Source organism: Rhea americana, unplaced genomic scaffold (genome assembly GCF_003343005.1).
Source record: "Rhea americana isolate MKP2758 unplaced genomic scaffold, rheAme1 scaffold_122, whole genome shotgun sequence".
Lineage (NCBI taxonomy): Eukaryota > Metazoa > Chordata > Aves > Rheiformes > Rheidae > Rhea > Rhea americana.
The window spans coordinates 2832568-2849228 of NW_028185284.1; the positions used below are offsets into that span (position 1 = coordinate 2832568).

Sequence of the window (16661 nt, forward strand, 5' to 3'; positions counted from 1 at the left end):
AAAAAAAAAAAAAAAAAAAAAAAAAAAAAAAAAAAGAGCCACTGCACAGAAAAATCCACATCACATACCACCCTGGAAAGTTGCACAGAAGAGGGGAGGGAAGAATTTTATCCAAAAAAACCTTTTCCCAAAGGAGGGGAAAGGGGTAGGAGGTTGCAGATTTTGTATGTTAACTAGGAGCAGCAAACTTCCCCCCCTCTTGTCCCTCCCCTACAACTGCTAGCTTCACACATCTGCATTGTTACCTTCACTTTTTCTCTTCTCAGGCAGCAGAAAAGACAATTTTCATCAAAAGACCAATCAGAAACACCTTCAGGCTCACAGTCTGTAAATCAGAGGAATAGCAGATTACTTCATATACATAAACCGCAACATAACTGGAGCCAAAAGAGAAATGCCAAATTAAATACCTGTTTCACAACATTCTTGCCTGCACTCTGAAGATGCAAGCTTCATTTCGGCCATATTTCTAAATCCCCAGATTACCAAACTGTATACATTTCATCTATGCACAACAAATCCTCTTTTTCTTTTTTTCGAGCACTGCCAAATACACTCCCAGCTACATAAAGATGAATGCACACTCATTAGTAATTTTAGCCAATATGAAACTAACTGTGAGCACTGCCTGGGGGAGGGAGGGGGGAAAGCACAAATCACCACGGTAACACACATTTTCTAGAGGCAGAGCTGGGGCTGCTTCTGTCATTAGAAATGCAGAACAAGATACAAACATAGAGATTGAATACCTTTAAACAAACTGAGATCTTTTAATAATCCAGGTCCAAACAGGCCTTCTAGAATACTTTCAAACCCTAAAAGCAAATAAAAGAATTGTTAGCTTTCTAGATCAAGCACGTCACTACAAGAATATTCACAATAGCAGTTCTATATTTATCTGTTCCAAGAACACAGCTCAATGTGTTTTCTCTTATTATTACAAGATGTATGGGTCATTTGCGATGACTGAACTACTGACAAACAATAGCAGAATCTAGAATCCACTGACTTCTGTACTTTTGTAAATAGCAAGGTAAAAACAAAAGCATGTTACAACATTGAAATAAACTATTTTGAAAAGAAAAATAGGAAGTTATAGGTTCTACAATATGCTTCTCAATGCCAGGTAATTTCTATATGAAAGATTCTCTTGCTTAAGTCTCCAAATTGAAATAATGTATGCTTTCCCAATTAAATAACAGCAATCTAAAAGAAAAAAMTGTCTCCATCTCTGATTGGCACTCAGTTAATTTTCTGAATTTCAGGAAAATTTTGAATCATTTTTTCCTGAAAAGTAACACATTTTCAAAGAGAAAATAATACAGAAAGATTGAGCTCTGCCACTCCCTTAAGGAACCAAACACCAATCACGATACTGCTCATGCCATAGAGCTGCATCTAGTATAGACTGTTTGATTGACTTCAGTGCCATGATTTATGCCTCACTTAAAATAAATCTAACCAATTTTAGATTATTCCAAAAGAGGAAAAACCTTTCTCCAAATTACTGCCATTATTTGGAAATGTTAAATCAATATTACACTAAACCCCCTGCTGGAAGTAAAATCTACAGAGCCATTAACTACCCAATACTGTGAGAAGACAAGTTAACAGAGTGAATATGAAAAGTGCAGAGACTACTTTAAAGGGGACAGATAAATTCCACCTGCTCATAAAAATGTATTCCCTAATATGGCTATAAAACAAGATTTTTCTCACTCCCTCTGTGTACGTATTTCTCCCTCCACCCCACCCCATACTTTTGCTTTGTACATTTTGTAACAGTTTGCATATAGCTGGGTAAGCCAACTTCTCCTACTTGCCTGAATCTTTGAGAGGCAGAAGAAATAACAGATTTTTTTTTTTTTTGGTAAGACATGAAAACATGGCTTTAAACTTGGAGAAACTTGTATGGGTGAATCAGGGACATATAAACTACCTGAAAAAGCCTTTTAAAGAGACAAGTCTAAAACTAAAGTAATCATATACTGTGAGGGAAATCAATCATTACGTTACAAAACAGCAGTAATTCTAAAATAACTGACTGTATACAAATCTAATATCACAGTTATCATTTAGACAGCAGTTTCATCTTCAAAAGGAAAGGACAAGTAGCATTATCCCCCACTGGGTGTCAGCAAGAGTTCCAGTGCACTAACATCATCAGATAACAGATGCTGGATCCGATTGAATTTTCAGCCTGTAGCACTACTTAGACAGCCAAAAGCATTGCCAGGGCATAACACAATCCTTGATATAACATCTAGCAAAGATCAACGCTAAAAGTCTAATTGTAAAAAGCACCAAGTGGGGAACAAACTAAAAACATGCAAGAGTTATACTGGAATAACAATCAAGAGCGAAAAGAAAGAGGGGAGAGATCAGAAAACAATTTGTGAAAGGAGAAAGTGGAAAAACATCCTACTGAACAGCACCTTGTCAGGCAGAGAAGTAGCACTGCCTCCAAAAAAAGCCAATTCAGGCTTCAGGAAGTGGCAGGAACAGTGGGAAAGGGCCGATCAACCTGACCTAGAAGAAAAATAGGAGAATCAGGGTATTGACCCATAGGTTTATAATGCTGACACTTTTATGGGCAGTGACCTCTCAAAATTCATAACTAAAACAAAACTTGAATTAAAACAGCTAGCCAACCTCTTTCTCTTTTTATTAGGCAAAAGAACTCAAAAATCTTACTTAAACTCACCATGCTCAAAATAGTAACTGCCAATGACTCATGCCCCACAGTTTGCCGTGCATGCAATCGCACAACGAAATCCCTGCCAAGTTTTGAGCTTGGATATTGTACAATCATAGTTTGCTAGCCCACTGTTCTCAGTGATGCTAATGCCACTCAGTTTTTATTAATATTAAATATTGGATTTAGCAGTTGCATAGCAACAGCAGAACATTTTATGTGCAATGCTTGACATTAAAAAAGGCAAATAAGGGAAGTATGAATGTATTCAAAAATTATACTAAAGACTGGCAAAACTGCCATGAAGCCCCCTTCCCCCCCCCAAAATGCAATGCAGTAATGTCAGTATAAGCCTTGCCATGTAATATTCAGTCATTAAGGACTCCAAAAGAGCAACTGTATACAGTTAATCATACGTAACATATTGAAAACAGTCTTCTAAAAGGAACTGCCTGCTTTTTTGTTTTTCTTCTCTCCATTGTCATTGCTCTTAGGAACTTGAGAAGAATATTTCTTTTCCTACCAATTGTCCTTTTCCATTTGGCAGATGATATTTTCCAGTATTTTAAATGGAACAGAAACTAACATGGCTGCCCCTGCTAAATTTCTTGTTTTTATATCTCCATCATCTATCTCAGCATTTGATACTTCACAGCAGCTGAAGAGCAGGGCCAGTGGACCAGTTGTAGAAACAATACAATTGGAAAAGAGGAAAATGGGAGAAGCTGCCAGTATTTTAGCGGTTTCTTTTAGAGATATTCCTTGCAATTACAGTAGCCATACTTTTGAAAACTGTTTAGTGCTACTACTGTTCCACAAAATGAAAAACTTATTTTATTTCTTACACTAACACCCAAAAGATGTCTTCAGCATTGCGAGTGTTTTATTTTATAGAATTAAAATCCATCTCCTGTTTCTCAAAAGGCTCTCCAGCAAGTGAAGAATTAAACAAAGCAAAAACAATAAAACCCCTAACCAAAAAGAACAATACTTAATACTGAAGCAAAGCTGAAACACATTTTTATATTCAGATTGTTGCACATAACTATTTATATTATTATATAATTATTAGCTCTAAAAATAAAGTAGTGCTTAGGAAGTATCATTCTCTAAATGACAAAAGTCAGAGTACAGGCGTGCCATTTTATGCTAAAAGTAACAATCACAGAAACCCAAACAAAATGAGTCAACCGTTCAGTTTTCAATATGGTCAAATTTCACCAGTTTTCCCTCTGCACCTAAATGGTTTTGTTCTACTCATTTCTGGCATTTTCATCCTCCCTTCTGCAACCAAATATTTAAATCATAAGCAACAAAATCTAATTAAAGTTTAAACTGATCAGTGTTCAAGAGAAAAACAGTTCAACAATCTCAAGCTTTGCAAAAGATCCCACTAGATCCTTGCATTTCTTTTGCCTTAAAACTAAGAGCACTTGTAATGATTAAGTAGTTATCAGGCTCCTTGAGATAACTGTTGCAAGAAAGCTGTCCCACGAGTAGTGGAATAAAGCCTGACTTCCTACAGATTTTTATTCTGTTTCTCCACTCCTCCAGTTATGCCAGCCCAGTCTCTCGGGTCACTTACAACTTCACCCCACGCACGCAAAATATCCAGTTTCACACCACACTGTACCTTTGTCTCCTGTAATGACCATTATGGAAAGACGAAATGCTATCACGGCTCATTCCAAGTTATGACTTGTGTATACATGGGTGTGTGTGTGTGTGGGGGGGTGCACATACAGGAGTGTGCCCTGACTGCTCAGACAGCCAAAAAAAAAAAAAAAAAAAAAAAATCAAAACGGGTAAATTAAGCTCAGCCTGAAGTTCTTCCTCAGTGGGAGCATTAAATTTGGGGTGCTAATCAATACTTACCCATTACAGCTGATGAAACTGGAGGAAAGTTTTACGATAGTCAATTCCTCGTGCTTTGTCAAATTTAGCTGAACCTGACCAGCAAATTCAGAAGTTAAGTTGGGGAGAAGGCAGAGAAGCAGAAGGGATCAAACATTACCTGCTTCCTTGGAGGGTGAGATGGGGGGGGCGGAAATAAATAAACAATCAAGCTAGGCTCACTTGAGAGGAGTACAGCAGTTTTGCACTGAAAAGACAGCTCCAGGTAAAGCCTCATCTCTGTTCAGGTTCTCTTTTGGGAAGAGACTTTGTCCAAGAAAAATCTGAGGGCAAAGGCCTAATCAGAGATGAACGATGTTCTGTGAAAGGTTATCAAAGCAGAGCTTCCCTCATTCAGGCACAGACTTGGGAAGTGAAACTTACTGAAGAAAGCAGGCATAGGATTCCTCCTACAGAGGAATCCAGCAGCGTAAGCCAGCCAGTCCTTTAATAAAGGCACACAAGAGACTCTGGCACATTACTACTCACTTTAAAGCTACATCAAAGATAGAGGTGAAGTTCTGTATGTCTACTCCTTCTTTTCCTTTGTCACCACATGCAAAGAGAAAGCTGACGTTTTGCCTTTGCTTTGACACTCCTATGCTGCAAGAGGGCATTCCCATAAGCCCAAACACTACGTCACCTGAATACTCTGCAGGTTTTGAAGTCCATTCTGTTGTACTATTTCCATTTGTGGAATCTACTTACTAATTTATTTTTTTCTGACAAGTTAGTAAAACAAAAGCATAGAGATTTACAGCTGTTTTGTCTCAAGATGAGAACTAGAGTCTCAGTTTTGCTTTTATTGTCAGTGCTACTTGCATTTAGACAACCAAGAAAGGAATATACTGGCTGATCTCTAACAACATGGATACACCAGAGACATTCTCCTCTTCAAAGCCAGTCATACAAGTTCTTCGGAAGGAAATGTGGATGCATTTTTGAACTGCCACTGCTATGGTTTTGGGAGAGAAAAAAAAATTCCTCCCTGCAGCCCCAATAGCACAGCTCAAGCATACTCTTAAATACTCATCACGCAATTAAATTTCAACCACATATCTAGTCAAAGTAGTAAAGTACATGTCGCTTACAAGAAGCCAAATGATTTTGAGTGTAGTAAAGAAACTCTGTAGCCTGTTTTTACTATTATATCAATTGTTACAGGCATCAAATTAAAAAAAAAAAAAAAAAAAACATAAAACAACATAGCAAGAACCCCAAAGGGGGAAATAAAAATAAACACACAAATGTATCATTGTTCAGCCCTACAACTGTCAATTTGAGCTCTAGTTTATGAATTGATATTCACAGATCAAGAYAGAATAAGTAAGTGCTAGCCAGGACACTAGTTAAGTATACTAAATATTATAGACAATAGCCCACTAGAAAATAAGACAACAGCCAACTCCTCCACCATTTATTTATAGTAAACATCAATCTAAAACATATACATTTTGCACTTCAGAAGACCAATTTGAGAAAGCTGAAAATAATCRAGCCAAATAAGATAGTTAATAAATTTCTACAAAGATGTAGACAATTATTATTTAAGAACTTTTTACTATATACCCTCAAAACAACATCAAGGATATAAAAATTCTGACTTGTTAATAAAAACAAGGTGACTAAGGTCCAGTAAGAGACAAAATAACAAGTTGGAAGTGCTATGCAGGGGGATCCACACCAAAGAACAGAAATCAAAATTCACAAGTGTTACAAAAGTCTGAGCAAAGAGACAGATGGAGATCTAGGGTGAGTAAATTTTAAACCAAGATGGTGGCACATATGCATGTTAGGTAAAAAAATAATCCTAGAATAATATGGTAGTATATTAACAAACATTAAATTGAATGACATACCATCATTCAACAAAACTAAACAAGTAGGTGTTATTTAACATTTAAGTTGACTGTCTTAAAATGCTAGTTTTCTGGGAGTTAATCAAAAAATATTTGAAGCAGTGTTCCATTACAGAAAGCCTTAGAATAATGAGAAAGTTCAAAGGGACTGGTAAAAAAAACTATACCTTTGAAATGTCAAAACATTAAACAGATAATTACTGAGGTTGTCACTTGATATTGATTTTCAGAAATAATGGAACAGCCCATAGAGAGCTTGACTACTGAGGAATTAAGAGCAAAACCAGTGTCAATTAACATGGGCTTACAAAAACTGACTTATTTAACTTGACTTTTATGAGACTACTACTGTTGTTCATCAAACTTGTAGGTTTGATAAAATACTTTTAGTCTTATGGAGCATTTCTGGCCTGGTACCACATATTTTGACTATAACTAGCAAAAAAAATCAAAAAAAATCATAGCTATTGAAACATTTGGATCAATGGGGAGCCACTATCAAGAACATTGCTAGTGGGGTCCATCAAGCATTGGTTCACGCCATTTAACACCTTGCAGTTAGTGACTTGGAAGAAAGCAGTCACTAAGTTTGCAGAAGATACAAAGACAGGAAGAATAAAAAACAACAAAAAGGCTGGGTCACTAAGGCTGCTTACCAAAGCAGATRCAATCCAACACTACTGCTGAGAAATGTGGGGGGCGAAAAAGAAAACCACAAAAAACAAAACCAGAAACAGGAAAAACAGCTTCTCAAATATATAACAARATTCAGTGGCTAAAATTGGAAGCTAGTCAAATTCAATCAGACATAAGATATCCTTTATTTTACAAATAGGCAACAGAAAACATAAGAAATGTACTGCTGGATTASACCAATGCTTCACCTAGCCCAGTATTCTGGAGAGGCTGTTTAGGGCAAGTTATGTGGGCTGGCCACTTTAGGATCTATTCCACTTGTACTCTCTCCACCATTTACATTCATAATATTAGGAKTCTCATTAACTAGTAGGAAGCAACCACCACCATCATCACACCAGGCTTTTATTGGATTTCTCATGCCTAGATTCTTTGGTCAAGATTGGATATATTTATCCACCACTATGGGATTTGAAGCAGAAATTAATTCAGAAAAATCCTGCAGACTATATGCAACACGGGAATTCTGTTCCTTTTAGGACAAAATCTATTAAACTTGAACGCTTTTGACACAGGCAACTTAATAGAAAGGCAAGACCAAGCAACAAGGGAGAATTAAAAAGAGGGAAAAAAATTATCACAGGACAGTTATTAATACACATTAAGTCTCAGTACATGCATATAATTATAATTGTTTTATATTATCATTGTTTTATAATTATAATTGCTTTATGTTGTGGAGAATAAAGAAGGAAAAAGCAGCACATCTTCAGTAATTTTTTAAAGTTCAAGCCTATATATTTTTCTTTATGTTAATGAAACTGAACTGCTCAGGGACTAATTGTAGATACCCCTGTTCCAAAGACAACAGAAGCTTGAGTAAGCACAAGGTCTTTCTCATATATACCTTGAAAATTGACACTAGGTTCTGTAAGAGCAGTATAAACACATGCATACAGAAGAAGTGACCTGCCTAAAGATGTTAAGACAGCAACTACTTAAAACAATGCTTCAACAACAAGAACAGGGGTAGCCAAGTCCTGTATGGCAATACCTAGTTCTTCTATACTGCTTGTTGCTAAATACCTCAGGAACACAGGACAGAAAAGTGAAATCACTCCTTGACGGGCCATTAGAGCTGAGGAGAAAAGGAATCCTTGAGCCCTGCAGTAATGCTTTATTCACTATGGAGCAGCATCTCCAGCAGAGAGAGTTCACTGGAAGCAGTCAAGAGGCCAGCAAGGCACACTGGCTGCCAAACAGCCATTTCACTGCTACAGTCACATACTACGTTGGTAAAATGAGAAATCCAAAAAGGCACAAAAAACTATTACAGCAGTAGATAGCTACTGTTGATAGTGAGTGCTTTTAGCTATCCATACTGCAAGACCTCTTTCGCCCCCCTCAAATTAGTTCATTGAATTCCACCACTGGACTGTAACTTTATTAAASATGGAACTGTAGCAGGCCATCCTCCCTTTTCTGTTCAAGCATCCTTTCAGCCAAATGCAATTCCTCTTCCTCTGAGGATTAAGTCTAAGCACATTTTCTCTGATGGAATATCATACTCACAGCAAGGCACTTAAAAGTTAATGAGCTAAGTACAGTGGAAAGACAGCTACGTACCCTAGCAGTAATGGTGCTGCAATGTATTCGCCTCCACAACAGAAGAGAGCCTTGCCAATACCCCTAAAAACAAGTTTCTAAATGGGCAGACGTAGCAATGTTCTCTGGAATTTAGGTACATCAGGTATTAACATGGCTTTCACTATCAAAGCCTCTCAGAGCCTAATGCATTTATGCTCCCAGCATCTGCTGCAACAGGGAGTTCTCATCTCTTCTGCAGGAGGAAAGTAAGACACAAAGAAAACAAGTCATCAAGCAGTTTGGCAGTGAAAGAAATCCTAAGTTAGCACTAACTGGCAGAATCATCTCTCCATTCTATAGCAGTACCATTCCCTGCCATAGGAAGAGGAAAACGAAGAAAAAAAAAGACTCACACCAAAGACAGAAAGTGACAATTTATGACTTCTGCCTTATTACACTCTGGCAACAAGAGTTATTATATTGACCATTTTCCCCCTCCCTGACCCAAGAGAAATTTTTTGTGATCTGATATTAAGAAGAGAATCATATGAAGACATTCAACCCCCTTATCTTCTAAGAGAAGTCTCAGCAGGAGAATTCAAGAAAATTTAAGGACTCTTCGCAATGGTTATCTCATCATCATCAAGATGTAGCAATTGGCAGACCGAGCTTTAATCTTCATGTGGATTTGCGGGGGTGGGAAGGACAGAAGATCTTCTGGCTTGTATATACTGCATCCCTTTAATCTGGCTGGCTGGCTGTTCAAATCAGGGTTGGTGGGGTTTTGCTTTACATTTTAACTTGAGATCAAGAAGTTTATTGTACGACTAGCTGGTTTTCTCCACAACCAGTCACCACCAATGCAGGACCTGATCTTGGAATCTTCTCACATAAGTACTTGCATCTTATTACTTTAGAAAGTGAACCAGAAAACCCAGATATCACAAAATGGCAATGAATGGCAACAGAAGAATTTTAGTAACAGCCTTTTACTCTCTCTCTCTCTCTCTCTCTCTCTCTCCCTCCCTCCCTCTCTCCTTCAGAAGCAAAGAGACGCTTCCTTAATTGTAGAATTCAATCTAGATGAGAAAAATGTGTTTTAACAGAAAAAAAAAAGTGATATTTGCCATTTTTTTAATATCTCAGTCCAAAAATGGTGCCTTTAAAAGTCTGAAGTTCTAGCAGGCTATCAGGTACATCTTTCACCGAAAAAAATAATACTAGCCAGAGGTAGACAGTCTCTGAAAAGATTAAGAGCCAGTCAGCTCAAGAACAAGAATGCTATAAGTACAAAACATTACAGAACAAAAATTTGTATCTGGAGACCCAAACATTTCTCATACTTTAAACAACTTTTTCCATATACAGTAGTGCTGCATTGCTTATTACATAAAAAAAAAAAATCGAAACTTTTCTTCTTTAGACACAGCTTGTTAATGCTACACTGCCAAGCAAAGTTAAGATGACATTCATTAACTACTAGTATTTATCCCTGTATCTTATGTTACCCCAGCACAAGCATTAGAACAGTCTTGCAGTAGATAGAATCGATCTGTCTGGAAAACACCTCCCGCGGAAGAGGAGATTATATTTCCAGTAGGGTCAATTCACTGCTCCASTTTATTTCATAGCCACAGTAGTGCTTGTACCAGATCAGGCAGAGTCAGGTGAGCTGGCAGAAACAAGTTGCTGCAGAGAGGTATAGCAGAGGCTCTAATCATTTTAAAACATAGAACTCCTCTTTCCTCCAAGAAGTTGCATATATGGAAACTTAAGATACCAGTGCTTTCCACACCAGCCTTAAAGGTGCATATTGGTATTGTACAAAAGTGCATTACAGGTGTGGTTTAAACTAACTGAGCTATTGGCTATATTTCAAATTCTGTAGCAATCCTATTTAAATGGGTTCAGGCCCTGCTCCTTAACCCTAGAAGCTCCACCCTTCCCCACATCATTCTCTGCAACACACAGGCACCTAGTGAACCAGACCACCTAAAACAATTCAGTTAAAAAACAGCCCCAGAATGGTAGGCACAAACTGCTGAATCCTTAAACACAGACTGCAAACAGAAAAAGCACCTGCTAAGTTGTAGTCATGATCTAGCACACACTTCAGAGTTCATCTTGGTTTCACCTCCTTTGCTACCAGGAAGCTCAGTTACAGACCAYCATTCATCACTGACTTTAGTCAATGCCTTTTCACTCCGTTATTTGTGATTGACTCTCTGACATTAAAGAAAACTCTGTGGTAAGCCACTACCTGGCTGTCCCAATGAGGAGTGTGCCTTGTGACTAGCTAGCTAACAGCATCCTGAAAAATCTTACGATACACAAAGATGCTCCATTTCAGTAGGTCAAGTGAATTATTTCACTACAAGGCTAGTGAATAAATTTTATCCTAGATTGATTTAAAATATGGATTTTTGTCCACTCCAATATACCACACTATAAACTGTTAGTTCAGGTAGCAGGCTCAGGAGCAGCCAGCTGAGCTGTCCCTACAACAGCAGAAACTTCCAGGAGGGAAAGAAGGCACAAACAACACAGAAGTCATTATAGCCACCTCCAGGAAAGCTGTTCCCATCCCCAAGTTAGAGCACTATAGAAGAACCGTCATCCCAGTTTGGTGCGGTCGTTCAAAATAAGGTGATACGGTGAAGCTTAAAGGTATTCACTACATATACAGGCTTAATTTTTACAGTGGACAAAAACATACTTGTGCTCCTATGGCACAAGTACCCACCTGGAAAGACAGAGGTCTCCAGTCAAGTAAGCCACAGCTGTTTTACATGAGCCACCTATATTAACACTACAAAACCGTGTTCTGTCTGAACAAGCTAGTTTTAGCAGGGTTCTCYGAAATCTTGTCAGCCTCTTGTGAGCTGTTCTGGAGCCTTCCATCTGACAAAGGTGGCTAGCTACTCTTCCTATTTCAATTTGCAAGTACAAATGTGATGAAGGAACTTCAGAACCTAAATTAGCTATGACAGCCCAGTTCAAGCTCTTGAAGGGAAAATATCTTTTTCTAATCTTTGTTCCCCTCTCCCCCTTATTGATGGTGCTGCTTTGGCCACTACTGATTAGAGAATTAGCATTTAGACAGGGCAGGGGAGTGTACATTGCCCATTTTTYCCCCAACTTCCCAACAAAAATAGCTGCTTCTTCAAGAGGGCGAATGGCTGGAAACCTTGCAACAAATAAAGTAAAACAGTGTGTGGCAGCTGTGAGGGGACAGAACAAGAGTCAYTGACATAAAGGAAGACAGTACGGAAAACGCATGAAAAAAGCGCATACGGTCAGTTGCTATTTTCCTTGAGGTTCTAGGAGATCCCAGAGGGAGTTACTATCCCTCGACCTCTGTATTGAAGAAGCAGAGATACTGAAGAAAGCAATGTGATAAAGGGGAGACACATAGCACTGCAGAATCTGCCTCTCGGAAACAAAGCTCAATCTTTACTACAGTGAATACAAATTTGATATTTTAAGGCAGCTTCCTAGAAACTCTAGGAGTGTATCCTCACCAGATGCACTGTTCAGTTACAGAAAGGCAGAAAGGACGATCTAGGCCAAATCCATTGGGCATTGCAGGCAAATACACAGAAATAAAAGGATAACTTAAAGGGCAGCAAAGGGCAGAAAGGAAGATCACCAGCATGCAAAGAGAAGTATCTTAGGGCTTAAAGACATTAGCATAAAATTCATATTAACTACAAAGCAGAGTATAATGACTAATTGTAATCAGTGAAGTCACATTCAGAGATACACTTTTAAGTGACACACTTGTGAATCCACAAGGCTAAGTGAAAACACAGTGCAAAAGGAGCACAGTTAAGCTAACCAATCCCACCYGCTTTAGGGTAGCTGGCCTGACAACAGTAACAAAAGCACATGATAACTCTTGCAGAGAGCACTGAAGATACAGTTGTATTACTGTTGTTACCTTTGTACCAGCAAGAGTAAATGTCAGCAGAAATATTCTTACCTGTGCTTCATTTGGACCTTAGAAGTTACAAGCCCCAATATTCCCTTTGGATGCAGGGAAGCACGCTGGCACAGCTGCTGAGAACTTTATAACTGAAGATTATAGCAGTAAAGCAATTTGGTACTGTGTCAGTAGCTTGTGAGAACTGCAATTGCCAGATGTGATGGACCATTACTCAATTTAGACCGGCAGCACTCTTTTTTTCAGAAGCACTTTTCCCAAAGAGCAAATGACTGATAAATCTGTCTCATTTCCAATCCCATGTAATGTTTCCCATCATTTCATATAACAGTTCTTTGAACTTTACTAACCTTTTAGCTTCAGATATACACCAATTTCATAAAATATGCCTATAGATACACCTCACAGGAAAGCCATCCACTTTCTCTAGACTATTTTGCATATGACTACAGTCACAGCAAGCTTGTCTTTTTCTTCCCTGACAGCAATATGGAACAGAGGAAAGACTGCTTAAAAAMTAGTCATTTCTAGTCACACTCTTCCATTTTCACTCGCAGTACAAACAACTGCACAAGTGCATTCACTGAACTAAAGAGAATTAAAATACATATATATTTGCCGCATCTCTTCTAGACTGAATAAAATTCCTGTCTTAATCCAGTTATGTCGGCAGGAACAAGTGCCAGGACCAGGGACAACTTAAGACAGCAACACTGCTGAGAGCAAAACCTCCGTTTAACCTCATTGTTCAAACGTCTGTCTCAGATCTGCAAAAGGGAAAGGCCTAGTACTGGATCACAGCTGGAGACCATATTCAGAACAAAAACCTCAGGATTTGGTGGATGCAAAAATAATAGGATAGGGATTGTATCATTTATGACAACCACACAGGATATCAAAATTACACCCAATATTTAACAGTTCAAGTTGCACTTAACTGAACTGTGCGCACGGTAATTTTAGCTCCCGCTATCATCTTTAAGTCTTCCTCAAGAGTTCTGTGCCGCTTTTTAATCACTGCTCAGCCTTCTCAACTGTGTTTACTCCAGACCTTCTAGAATTCCTGAAGAACAGCTCACTACTGGCCTTTCACAAAGTCCAGCCTTTAATCCACCGTACTCCAAGCGAGGCCATGCTAACTCCCCCCTCAGAACTTTTGTTTCAGTCTAGTTGGAGTTCTTTCCTTGGAAACAGTGTGCAAGCTGAACTTGAGAACACACCAGTTCCACATTTTATCTACATTAAATTTCTCAATGCCATTCATTGCAGCAGACCCTCAGAACACTCTAACAGTCAATCAAATTATGGGTTTATGCAAAGACAAACATCAGCCTTCTAAAAGAGCCAGCCTTGTTCTAGTTTTAGAGTTGATATCTCAACAAAGAGGTCTTAGTAATACTTAGACCATCTTCGGTGTTAAGAAAACAAAGAAACACTAGGAGAACACTCAGTCTAAGGCTCTGCCTACCCAGTGACAAAATCCTTTGTTTGAAGTCTGAATTTTCCAGGTAATCTACACACAAAGCTTTTTATGCTTAGCATTCCACACCACATTGTGATACTGAATTCAATGGAGACTCAAATACCTGCAACCACCTCTATATCCTGTAACAACCTCTGTTTGAAAGAATAAAGACTTCAAATTTTTGAGYGCTGCTTTGCTAGAAAAATTTCAGCTTTTAAGATCAGGGTCACTGTCCACTTATAGCCAATGCAGCTCTTTTTGTAACTTCTGAACTGTCCTTTCAGGAAAGTATTCCATAAATGGGATTTCCTAGTCTGTGGCTAGGAATTTCTGGCAGTACAACAATATAAATAATGAAGGAATGCAATACAAATTGTGCTTCCACACGCTACATGCTGATCATCTGATCCTAAGGAATAAGAAGTCTGAAGCAGCACTAACTACAACATATCTACAACATTTTGCAATTATCTCCCCCTTAAACTATCCAAGTGTTTGTCATCATTTTTTTCCTATGGAACTTTTCATACATAAACTTCTCTAGAAGAAAAAGAATATGGTGCACATGTAATGAATAAAGTATGGCATAAAGAATGAACAATGATTGCAGAAAATGGTGTATACAAGAAGCCTAAATAACAGAATTTCAGGCAAGTACCTTACTCTCCACTTGCGTCAATTTTATAACTTTCAGAGGATGTAAGGCATTTCAGACATAGCCAATTATTTAAGTGTTCCTTGATACCAGAAACACATTCACAGCCTCAGGAAATATTAAACTTCAAGATATATTCTGCTTAGGCAGATTTATAAAATTAAAATAATCAATAGGACTCAATGAGTTTTAAATCCTTTTGAAAAGCTTGTAAGTGACTACTCACAAACCTGCTTTTCTATAAAATCATAAGAGTAACATCACAMGGAGTAACTAAAGGAATTAAGCCACTAAAACAAAGTGTCACAGGATAGCAGAACAAGGGTTGCTAAACACTGCACTTTCCTAGCGCAAGTTCTTCTGTCAATGTCTGTCAATGTAGTTAAGCCAAAGAACTGCAATCTTACCTCAAATTACTACCCACATACACAGTTGGACAGCAGAAGTGAAAACCCAAGCAGGAACACTGGTCAATTACTTTAAAATGTTAGCTAATAGGACTGGTAACAGCTTTAATAACAAACGGAATTCAAACCACATGATTAGAAGGATCTTTTCATCTAAAGGGGGACAAATGTGGACACATACTAGAACACTAGTGCCTGAGAGGAACTTGCAAAATCCATGGCTATGCTCAACACATTAGCTTCCAGCATCAAATTCACTCCAGTAATTAAAATAGTTGCTTACAGCAGTGTTTCAATGAATAATTCACTCAAATATAGTAGTATTTGAATACTTGAGAGGCTCCAAGAGGTGATCAAGTCAAAAATACATGCTTCAAAAATAGTACATTAGATTAACTTCATCAGCTTTGAACTGCTAATTACTGCTAGGCAATTCCTTACATAACAGGAAACACGCACTATCTTGTTTTGCAATAGCTACACAAAAAACACAGTTAAAAGAAGGCTGCATTATCAAATTTTCAAAAGAAGTTCAGCATAAGGTCTTATTCTTCCTGGCAAGTACCAGAACTATCTAACCTGCAACGTAAAGTGTTTAAAAAAAAATTTAAAAAAAACCCACCAAACACATACAACCAACCTGTTAAAATACTACACACTGAGGTTATTTGATGTGGTTATTTCAATAGAACATTCCACTATTTCAAGTATTCAAAATCTCTCCAAGGCTTATGCTCATGCATTGAGAAGTCTGAAGCGGTATTTCATAAATATCTTGAACACAATCTGAAGATTTTATATGTTCCTGGATTAATCTGCAGTTGTTCTTATTAGACAGGAGTCAAGATTTTCAAAGAATGAGTACTAAAACTATAGTGCTATATAAACCTGGCTCATTTAAAAAGCAACCATGAAATTCTTCCTACTCTTGCACCTATTTTTAAAGTCATTAATAAGCACTAGTCAAACTGTAGAGAAACTGTTTCTACCAGMAGGCTTCTGAATATGTATAATCACAATAAAGCTGATTACATTTAAAAAATATAGATAATCTATGCGCAATTAAGACACTGGTAACATTTTAATGCAAAAAAAAATGTTTAAATATACTAACATCCTAGTCTTGGGATATCCAGTCAAGCTACGCAAAGAGATGTGTTTGTCCCTTGCATACTCCCAAATGTGGAAGTAGGATCACAAACTGGATCTGGAAGAAAGGGTAAACAGCATGTTAGTTAAATTCACAGAGGATACTGTATCTGGAGATGATACAAACATTAGTGAAGGCAAATATATAAATGACCTAAGGAGAAAAAGTTAGTTTGGAAACAAAATGTGTCATGAAAAATTACTCCAAACGCTTGATGTTGAAAAAATCTGAGGGTAAGGGAAGGAAGAGTAAACTGAAAGAAACCTAGAAGCAGAAGCAGGGGACAGTCAGCTGAATATTTGCATTGGAAAACAGTTTGGAGTGGCAGAGGCATCAAATAGCAGGAAAATTAAGTTTTCTCCCATTCTTAA

At 37.8% G+C, this 16661-nt stretch overlaps 1 protein-coding gene across 3 annotated transcripts in view; it reads right to left on the reverse strand.

The window, feature by feature from the left end:
• LCOR (ligand dependent nuclear receptor corepressor) overlaps positions 1–16275 on the reverse strand; it is a 66309-nt gene extending 50034 nt beyond the window's left edge. For all 3 annotated transcript variants that reach the window (XM_085325776.1, XM_085325773.1, XM_085325777.1), the window contains exons 1-3: positions 16255–16275; positions 750–815; positions 246–325 (exon numbers count right to left, since the gene is read on the reverse strand). The gene's annotated coding sequence lies outside the window, so the exon portion shown is untranslated. The remainder of the gene's footprint in view (positions 1–245; positions 326–749; positions 816–16254) is intronic.
• Positions 16276–16661: the final 386 nt, after the last annotated feature.